The sequence below is a fragment of the Panthera uncia genome, chromosome A2 (assembly GCF_023721935.1).
Source record: "Panthera uncia isolate 11264 chromosome A2, Puncia_PCG_1.0, whole genome shotgun sequence".
NCBI lineage: Eukaryota > Metazoa > Chordata > Mammalia > Carnivora > Felidae > Panthera > Panthera uncia.
The window spans coordinates 62,401,931-62,410,000 of NC_064816.1; the positions used below are offsets into that span (position 1 = coordinate 62,401,931).

At 55.7% G+C, this 8,070-nt stretch overlaps 1 protein-coding gene across 4 annotated transcripts in view; it reads right to left on the reverse strand.

The window, feature by feature from the left end:
- GRB10 (growth factor receptor bound protein 10) overlaps positions 1-7,044 on the reverse strand; it is a 150,708-nt gene extending 143,664 nt beyond the window's left edge. For all 4 annotated transcript variants that reach the window (XM_049641234.1, XM_049641235.1, XM_049641232.1 and 1 more), the window contains exon 1: positions 5,396-7,044. The gene's annotated coding sequence lies outside the window, so the exon portion shown is untranslated. The remainder of the gene's footprint in view (positions 1-5,395) is intronic.
- Between the last annotated feature and the right edge of the window lie 1,026 nt (positions 7,045-8,070).

Consider the following 8,070-nt stretch of genomic DNA (forward strand, 5'->3'; position numbering starts at 1 on the left):
GGGGCGCCACAGGATCCTGGCTTCTCAGCACAAGGAGGAGAGAAGGTTCGTGCAACCCCAGCATCAGGGCACGCTGGGTCAAGCGCCCCAAACGAGGCAGAAATAAAACAATATGGGCACCCCACGGGAGGACACAGAAGTCTGCCAAGAGGCTGCGAGGATGCTTTCAGTGGGGAGCACATGGCAGAAACAACAGTCAACAGGGGAGCAACGGGAGAGCGGAAAGAGAGAAGCAGGCACCATTAGAAAACTCAGGAGGTGACAGGAGTCCGGAGAGGAGGACACACGCTGAGGTGCACACCAGTTCCTTCCAGGTCTGTCTTTGTGGGGGTGCCTGGAGGCTCAGTCGGTTAAGCATCCGACTCTTGGTTTCGGCTCAGGTCATGATCTCATGGTTCGTGAGTTCCAGCCCTGTGTCAAGACTCTTCGCTGACAACACGGACCCTGGTTGGGATTCTGTCTCCCTCTCTCTCTCTCTGCCCCCCACCCCTCTCTCAAAATAAACAAAACAAAAAAAAAAAAACAAAAACAAAAACAAAAAACAAACTCCCTTCCTGGCTGGCTGGCCTCAAGCTGTGGCACAACTGGGACTCTCTGCTCTTGAAAAGAAGAAGACAGAAGTCACTCCATTTACAGTTAGATTCTTAGGAGATGTGGGTTTAAATTATACTGTAAACGGGGAGGTGTGACTGGTCAGCACAGCCGGGCAGAGAAATGGCTTCCACCTCCTGTCCTGCTACACAGGTTACACCCGCCGCAGCAGTAACTACCACCACCACTCCCCCCCATCCCAAGGCTCCAAGGCCCAGAGGGGCACCCTCCTGCTGTATGTTGAGGGGCCGGGGGCCCGCACCACTGGGCGCAGGCCCACCTCTGCTGTCGGGAGAGAGCACGCTCTGGAGGTGAGGCCCCGCAGAGGGTGCGATGCAGCCGACACAGGGTCTGGGGGTGCAATGCTCTGACCCAAGTTGACTGCGAGAACAAAACAAGCAACTAAAACCTGGGGTCAGAGGATGGCTAAGCTCAGAGGCCTCCGTGGGACCAAGACTAGGACAGTAAGGGGCTCCTGGGGGGGGCTCAGTCGGTTAAGCGTCCGACTCTTGATTTTGGCTCAGGTCATGATCTTGCGGTTCGTGGGATCGAGCCCCGAGTCGGGCTCCAGGCTGACAGCGCAGAGCCTGATTAGGATTCTCTCTCTCTCTCTGTCTAGGCCCCTCCCCAGCTCATGTGCTCTGTTTCTCTCTCTCTCTCTCTCTCTCTCAAAATAAATAAATAAACTTTAAAAACAATTAAAACAACAAAAAAGAAGTCGGGCAGGTAAGACCATCTGTATCTTTCCCTCCCTCCCCCTAAGACCCCAAAATAAACAGGGCTCTTGAGATGCATCGACTGTGAAGGTAGAAGGGAGGGCGGCCCTAATGCCCAAATCATCCCCCCCCACCCTCACTGACAGCCTTCGACCCCGCCCCTCCAGGATCAGGATTCCCATGCTGGCTCCACCCAAATCCAGAGCCCCGGTCAGAGCCACCCTGCAAACCAAAGCCTATGATTTATTAATTTCCCTGTTAGCCACTAACTGGGTCCCTCTCAGACCCTCTTATTTCATGTTACGGCATCTTCCCGAACCCCCAGGGGATGGGGCTCCGACTCACAGATCAAAGAGAAGTGAGCTCATTTTATTCTTAATATTTGTTTTTGAGAGAGAGCGAGAGACAGAGTGTAAGCAGGGGGAGGGGTAGAGAGAGAGGGAGACACAGAATCTGAAGCAGGCTCCAAGCTCTGAGCTGTCGGCACAGAGCCCAACGCAGGGCTCGAACTCATGAACCGCACACAAGATCATGACCTGAGCCGATGTCGGACGCTTAACCGACTGAGCCACCCAGGTGCCCCTGAGAAATGAGTTCTAAAGGGAACCTCTTGCTACCAGAATGTTCCATGTGTGCAGGGTCGTGGCCAGCCTGCAGACCCCAGTGCCCCACCTGGGACAGTTAGCTAGTCCAAACTGTGCTCTCTGGAACTAATCAATGACTAGAAAAAGGTCAGGAAAATGAGAACCAATGTAATGCTTTATCTAATATGTTATAGGTCGTGTTCAAGTTAGTGGAGCCTAACGTGGGGCCAAATTAGTTCTCTTTAATGCAGGGGATCATGGAGGATGGAAGGAGCCGCACCCCGTCCCCGGTGGGGTCACCACCGCCTTGGAGAAGATGCACACACTAGACCACCCAGCGGAATGGCCTGTGCCTGCAGCCCACACACCTGCACGCGCCCCGGCTCCCTCCGTGTCCCGTGAAAGTGCATTTTAGACTCGTCTGGCCAGGACTAAGGGTGCAGTGTGAGGCCACAGAGAATACAAACTGGTTTTTAAAAAATCTAAGACCTTCAGGGCACACAGGTGGTTTAGTCGGTTAAACATCCAACTCTTGATTACAGCTCAGGTCATGATCTCACCGTTCGTGAGTTTGAGCCCCTCATCTGGTTCTACGCTGACAGGGCGGAGCCTGCTTGGGATTCTCTCTCTCTCTCTGCCCCTCCCCCACTTGCACCCGCGCTCTTCTCCCCCCCAAATAAATAAATAAGCATTTAAAAAAAAATACAAAAATCAAAATCTAAGACTCATCCCTGGACAAGCCCATCGCGAGAACTGTCAGTGACCACAAAGGCACCCGTGTCCACTGCCCAGCCATCCCCCAGACCCAGTGGGCTCCAGGCCCCCCAAGCACCCAATGGGTCCCACACATGCCACACGAGAAGTCACCACATCAGCGTTCGGGTCAAGAAAGGGTTTTGTGGCTACAGTGTTTTTGGACATGCCGTCCCTGGACCAAACTTCGGGGACCCACCATTTAGTCCCTACACCTAGTGACCTCGCGGGGCATGCAAACTCATCCAAACAGGGGACGGACAGCCCCAGACCCAGCTGCCCAGTCCCGGAGGGTAGACGTGACACGCCCCACACGGTGCCTTCCACGTCAGCAGACCCCCACGCTTAAGCTGCCACGGATAACTAGATTTCAGGCCCCAGACAGGAGGATGAACTGTGAAACGAGGCTTCGTTTCATTGCGTGCCCACGCCAAGACGTCCCTGATGGGGCTGTCGGAATCCAGAGGCTGGCGGCTTTGATGGTAACAGGTAAGACCGGGACGCGGGGTGGAAGCTGAGCAGACAATCAAAGAAGTGGGGACAAGCGTGATCAGGGACGCCTCGGGCCTTTTTCCAGGTGTGTTCCTTCCACGCTGCAATCAGCTTGCCAGGGACAAAACCAGTCCTGACCCTCAAGGAGTCTCGGCACGACGCGTAACAACCCCGAGGCACGGATGAAGGAGCCGGTCAGCGGGAGGGAGCACAGGGGCCACGAAGGATGCCCACGGCCACGTGGGAGCATCAGCCCGACCCACGACACCAGGTACCTTCCTTCCGTACCACGCCTGCCGGAGCTTCCGGCACGAAGTGCTCGCCGAGGAAGGCGAAAACAGAGGCAAGACAAAGCACCTGTGCCCTGGGTGTGGGACACGGATGGGATGGGGGCCACGATGAGGTTACTTCTCCCATCATTTCGTTCCCCACGCTGATTTCTGCAGCCTCCGGGAAGAGCCGGATAGGACGCTTCTGCCCCTTTTCTTCATCTCCCTCTGGTTTACAGAAACCAATCTGTACCAGTGGTGGTGTTCCTCCAGGACTGGGGTAAAAGTCTGATGTCGCGGTTCATGGGAAGCAAGCCTTGCTCGGTGGGATGGGGGCAGGAGCAGGGAGGCCAGAGCTAAGCCCGACTCCGTGTGGGGAACATGGTCTCCATGAGGGCTCACTGCCTGGCGGAGGGCAGGGAGGGATCACACCCCAGAAAAAAAAAATCAACTTTCGTGTTCACTATCCAGAGAGAAAGAAACACAAAATGTCCACGCGTGCACCTTTTGAACCTGAACAGGATTCTAAAATGTTACTCAGCATCTAACGTGAGGCTGATGCTCGGGAAGGATCTGCTGAATAAACCCGATTAATGAAGGGATTAGAACCCTCCTGTTCTGCACTATAGACAGGCAAGGAAAACCCAAGGGAGTCCAGGGTCATGACAGGCGGTAATACGGAACAGGAGAAGGGATGTGAGTGTAGGAAATGGGGAGAGAAAGGCCAGCACCTCTGTCCCCGAGAAATCTGGACCCGACTTCCTCAGCCCAGGGTCCTGTCTGTTAGGGGCTGACCTCAAACATTCCAATGCTGGAACGCTGACCCCAGAATGTGCCACTGGAACACTGACCCCAGAATGTGCCATATCTGGAGATAGGGTCTTTAAAGAGGTGCTTAAGGGGGCACCGGGGTGATTCAGTCAGTTAAGCATCTGACTTCAGCTCACTTCATGATCTCAGGGCTCATGGGTTCGAGCTCCGTGGCTGACAGCTCGGAGCCTGGAGCTTACTTCTGATTCTGTGTCTCCCTCTCTCTCTCTCTCTGCCCCTCCCCCACCACTCACACTCTGTCTCTCAAAACTGAATGAATGTTATAAAAAAAATTTAAAGAGGTGATTAAGATAATTCGGGGTCTTGGGTAGGCCTCAATCCAAGAGGACTCATGTCCTTAGAAGAAAAAGAAAGCAGAACACAGAGGCACACGGGAGGAAGACCATGCTGGCACCGAGGAGAAGACGTTCATCTACACGCCAGAGACGGAGGCTTCCTAAGACTCTCAGACTTCTGGCCTCCAGAGCTGTGACCAAACGCACATGTGCTGTTCAAGCTGTCCTACCCGGGGTATTTGTTATGGCAGCCTGAGCTGACTGATACACTCTCCAGCACCCACCATCCTCCCTGGGACCAAAGGCTGTAGCAGGCCCGTTTGCTGGAAGACTGTTCCGGCCTCAGTTCTCCAACTAGCATTGCAGCCCCATGGACAGCATGGTAAGAACCCCACACCCCAGCCGACCGGGACAGAAGGGAAGGTCCAGGTGTAGCACCTGCCCCAGAGGCTCATTATTTACGGCCACCCCCACTACCAGCGCTAAGGTGGGACGCTCCCCACACAAGCTCCAAGCTCTATTGGAAAACAAAGCCTGAGGCAGGAGCCGCCCCCCATTCTGTCCTGGCCCGTCGCCAAACACAACAGCTTCTTGGCGGAACACCAAAGGGGGGCAGGCGAGGGAGAGGCACAGCGGGCGTGGAGGGTGGTCTGCAGAGCCCAGGGAGGCCCGGCAAGATCTCTCAAGTCACCCAGCTCAGCGCAGGGAGCAGAGGGGAGGCAAGGGGACACAGAGACAGGTGCAGAAACACCGGAAGAAAGCATCCGTCGTCAGGCCCCTGCCTACAGCGACCCTCACTTACTGATCTCAGCTCAATCAATGTTTACCAGATGCTTCTCCCAAGAGAGAATCCCACCTCTGGGTAAAGACCGAACAGACCTTACCTGTCAGGGGCTCGCTCCGGCTCCGCTGGTTTGGCAGCCACCTCGGCTCGACCACGAGGACCCAGGTGAGAACCAGGTGCCGGTCACGGTCGCGGGGCTCCCGGTCCCCACAGCTCCCTGCTCCGGTTCAGCCTCATGCCCGGCTCCAAAGCTGAAAAGTCAAAGAGGCCGACACTGAACACCTTGAACTTGGCCAAACACAAATCTTCTGCTCTGCACCCAAGACTCCAGTCTCCTTGAAACAGACACATGGAATATTTCTCTTTTCAGGGAGATTTAACTTAAAAGATTCTACAAGGAGCAGAGAAAGGAAGAGGTCCACAAGGACCAGGCTTTTTCTAGTCGGCATGTCAACCGACTGCAGGGGCAGATCCTGCCGGCGGAGACCGGAGGACACGGGGAGGCCGCCCCGTGTCCCGGGTCACCGTCTTCCCTCGGCAGTAGAAGCCAAGTGCCCCCAAGGCAGGCTGGGAACGGAACGCACAGACCTCTGCCCTCTCGCAAGGCCAAGTGTACCTAGCATTCGTGCCGGGAGCCCAGATCCGAGCCAACATCGTCGTTCCCGGGGTCCTCGCAGGCTGCAACCCTCACCCCACCCCACAGAGACCCCCTTCCGTCTCAGCCCGGGTACCCGCCCCCTGGTGCCGGCAGGGAGCACGGACTGATGTTCTCCACAAGGTGCATGCGCGTTCAGCGGGAAGGGGCAGAAGCGGGCAGACCCGCGGTCTGACCCCTGGCCACTTCCTTTTTCGCCACTTTATGCAACTCATCTACTGAGGGACGGGCAGGAGGGCTGTTCTAGGCTTGAAGAGGAGTGTCAGCACCAAGGGAGAAGCTGGAGGGGAGTTTCCAGTCACCAGGGTGCTCCCTGAGCCGGGCTCCTCTGGAGGCCGGTGGGGAGAGAGCCCACCTCCCGGAGGACAGTAACATATGCTGCTGAATCGTCACGTGCCGAGTGACACACACGCCCCCAACGACTCAGCAGGGAGAAGAGCACGGAGCGTTCATCACCGCTGCCGCCTCTGTGTGTCCGAGCCGGTCCCCTGCCCGCGGTGTGGGTGCCCCTGCAAGGAGAGGAGATGCCTAGACTAACCTTTCCTGATCACTCGACAGTGGAAATAAAACGTGCCCTGCTGCTGACCCGCGATGGAAGAAGTCAGGGACCTAGAATTTACTAGAAAACCACCGCAGGCGGTCCCACCGGGCACACTGGCTGGAGATCACGCACGAGAGCCAGAGAGCCCTGGTGCCTCTGCAGGTGACACCCGGGCGAGTCGGGAGAGTCACTGAATTCACTGAGCCCGAGTCCCCAGCTCCAAAATCGACATGGAAATACCATCTCCCCCCAAGGGCTTTTACGAGGAGGAAACGAGCTGACGCATGTCAAGCTGTAGGACCCAACACACAGTAAACGCTGAACGAATGCTAGATTTTCACGAATGTGACTCGGCCGGCAGCGCGCCCGTTGTCAGACGCGGAACACGCCAGCCACCTACAGGCTGTGAAGCCTACTGATGCTCGGACAGGACGATGGCCTTAGGATCGAGAGGGGCACGCAGGTCACAAAAGTACGTGGGGGCATCACACTGAACGCCACCTGCACACGCAAAGGCGTTTTACTAAGGGCACCTGCTGTCATCCTCGCAAAGAATTTGTAACTCCGAAAAGGATTACAGCAAGTGTATCAGGCGGGACGTCTCTAAATGCTAGCAGCTAGGTTGTCCACAAATTAAAAAAAAAAAAAAAAAAAAAGGTGAACGGTCAGACAAGCATGAGGGTCTCTGAAATGACAATGGGCCGGGACCAGGGAAACGGACTTGGGTCACGTAACACATCCACTCCTCACACTCTGAGAGGTTTCCCATCTTTTCCAGAAAAACTAATCTTTTTCTGGAGTCTGATCCGAATGCCCCATGGCTACTTCCAGATGTAGCTCTCACACGTATGCTTTTAAATTTGCAACACACACTGGGGACGTTTGCTCCTGACAGCGGGCACCAGGGCATCTGGCTGGCTGAGGGGGTTCGGGGGTCAGGCTCCTGGTTTCCGCTGAGGTCACAATCTCACGGTTCCTGGGATCGAGCCCCACATCAGGCTCCGTACTGACAGTGCGGAGCCTGCTTGGGATTCGCTCTCTCTCTGCCTTTCCCCACCCATGAGCTCTCTCTCTCTCTCAAAACAAAGAAATAAACCTTTTTGAAGAACTATGGGCAACATAAATTAATCTATAATTAAAGAAAAATGACATCCAGTTGTTTGTCCCACCATCGTTGTCCATTCTAGGAACGTGGATATCGAACTTCCCAGCAGAGAGAACAAAGCAGGACGGTTTCCGAACACGGTGAGCTGTAAGAGCTCCTGAGACGCGTCCTCACCAAGGGCAGGACCACCCGCCAGGCACAGAGAACTGCTTTAAAGAAGCCTCCAGCGCCGTGTGCGCTGGCCCGTCCACACCCACGGCCGTTGTCGCCAACACCAGCAGAGCACAGCCCGACGTGCTGCCCGAGCCGGCCGCGTGCCTCACACGTACCGGAGCCCCGGGGACTCTGTGCCATCCGCGCATCAGTCCAGACAGCGCGCTGCTGCGGGTTCACGGTCAGACACGACGCGAACTTGAAATCCCACATGCGTGAACGTGGGCAAAAAACAAACATCTGGACTCACTTCCAGAGTGT